Source organism: Diuraphis noxia, unplaced genomic scaffold, assembly GCF_037042655.1.
Source record: "Diuraphis noxia isolate RWA-SAM2 unplaced genomic scaffold, SU_Dnox_SAM2 contig0003, whole genome shotgun sequence".
NCBI lineage: Eukaryota > Metazoa > Arthropoda > Insecta > Hemiptera > Aphididae > Diuraphis > Diuraphis noxia.
The window spans coordinates 60,837,857-60,840,382 of record NW_028301713.1 but is presented as its reverse complement, the minus strand read 5'-3'; positions in this window follow the sequence as shown (position 1 = coordinate 60,840,382).

Genomic DNA, 2,526 nt, shown 5'->3' with positions numbered 1-2,526 from the left:
TCAGTTATCTTTGTAATAATTTCTAACCGTAGTTATCATCGTGTGGTTGTTTTTGACTATAACTGTGGTTTGCAATAATAATCAACATATCAATAGTAATAACAACAATATTATGCTAAGGTAATAAGTGTTTTATCTATTTGCTTCTTACTCACCACTATCATTGTTTGAACTGTCACAATTTCCTGTTTGGCAATATGTACAATGTTTAAGGGTAGTCATTTATATTGGGAAGTAATAATCATTTGCATTTGGTTCTAGATACTTTGATATTGATCTGTGATAAAAAGACGCATGAAATACTCATTGCACCATGTATTTAATTATTTAGATCATCAGTTATGTTTAACCTTGTCAAATTCCTTTTTTGTACAATAGGTATTTCACATTTAATTTATAAATATATTTTAATTTTGACATAACTGTAAAAGTCAAAATCATTACAACAATACATGATGAAAATAATTGTTTGGTCATTGTAATCATAAGTACCTAGATGTTGATGGCCTAATTTACTTATAAAAAAAACACTAAAAAAATAAATTTATCAAATATAAAATTGCAAAAAATGACCGACGTATGAAAAATTTTTACATTATATTAATGAACTGTAAAATACTTGTACAACGCTTATAGAACTAATTGAGTTACTAAAATTATATCACAATTTTAAAATAAAAATAATTGATTTTGATTTAAATTTAAATTTATCGGGAAAACAGTTAATATTTTTCAAAATATTAGGTAAGAACTAATTGTTTAATAAATATTAAGTATAATATGGATATTGGCTGTTAACGTATTTTTAATTTATAAAAGTGTATTTCTTTTTAAGGCATCACTTATGTATTAAGAAAATTGTTCTTATATATTACATTATTTATAATGTAAAAACAAAATAATTAATAAACTTATCATTAAGTCTATCAGATAAATAATGCAATTAATTGAACTAAATAAGAAAAAAAAATTAAAATCTATAATTGAATAATAAATTGAAGGATTGAACACCAACAAAATAAAACTGTTTCGAGTAATTCAATTCAATTAAATTATTAATTATTTGACTTTACCATCCTTTTTATTATTATCATGCCAAATATGTCTGTCGTAAATTCAAAGCGTCGACATCTCTTGTTTCTGTAGCTACTTATTTTTCCGAGTTTAGTAAAGTTCATTTTATATTATATTATGTCAGTTTTATTTTATTAGTGAATGAAAAATTGTTTTTAAAATAAAAATCTGTTCCTTAAACGCTAAATAATATCTTACCGAAACGAATTATTTCACTATAGCGCAACAAAAGTGCGATTCCATTTTTGAAGTTTGTTTATTAATTAAAATTATAATAATAAAACTTTGTCCATACAGAACCGTTTAAATATTTTAATGTTATTTCAAAATATTAGAGTTCACATAATTACTGTAAACTATGGGCGTGTGGTATTGAATATAATGTTTAAGTACTGAAGTTTATTTTTTTTTTTTTTTTTAATAAATGTAATTATTATAGTATTATGATAAGCTCTTATGGTTCATAATATTTACATTCTATTACGCAGTTATATTAAAAACATAATGGATAATTCGATTAACTATTAGTAAATTGAATTATAATTTATAATGTAAAACTATTTTGAGATAGTATTGTTTTTAGTGGATACACGATGAAATTTTTCTGATTGATTTTTCGTAAAGTTTTAGTTATTATGTTTACTTATTAGATATTAACAAAAACATATTAACGATTGTACGATTCATAGATTTTTCTCGTATAGGATAAGTAGCGTGCTACGGTTTTTGTTTTAAAATCATAACCCAATGATAAGAATTGTTCACTATGATGATACCTTGCATTTTTGAGATTTAAAAAATAATATTTTCATATTTTAACAATAATTATATTGACAATATCAGAATCTCTAATATTTTTTAAATTATTACTAAGATATTAATAGAAAAATATGTGTCAATTCGCTTTAACTCGATATTTGTGATGAGTTGACCATTGGGTGATCTTAAATACAGAACACCGTCAGATTGTTGTGGTGATAGTATTTGTTCACTATTGATCGAAACAAATTAACTGTAGGCACATCAAGTAAACACGACAAGTGTACAAACTACAGACAATATAATATTACGTAGTGATGAAGAAGTAACCCAAACAAGAATACGGTCTCTATTGTATGCGTAGCATCATTGATGTGACCATGATGGTATACTTGTGGCAGTATGTATACGTTTTAAGTGTAACAAAAGGATTCCGGGGTTTCTGATGAAAAGCGCTAATGATATGGTTTTTGAGCAGTCACTGGACCTGTCAGTGGTTGAAGATAAGATTTTGGTGTAAAATGTAAAATGGGCTTGCGAGTTGTAAACTTGGCCCGAAAGTTTTATGTAGTAAAAAAGGTCAATTTTAATCTCAGCCCGATAATTTTCACGGATAAATAATATAATAAGCACAACATAATTTCATCTGAAAATATTAAATAGGTAACGTATAAAACGCATGTATAAAACATA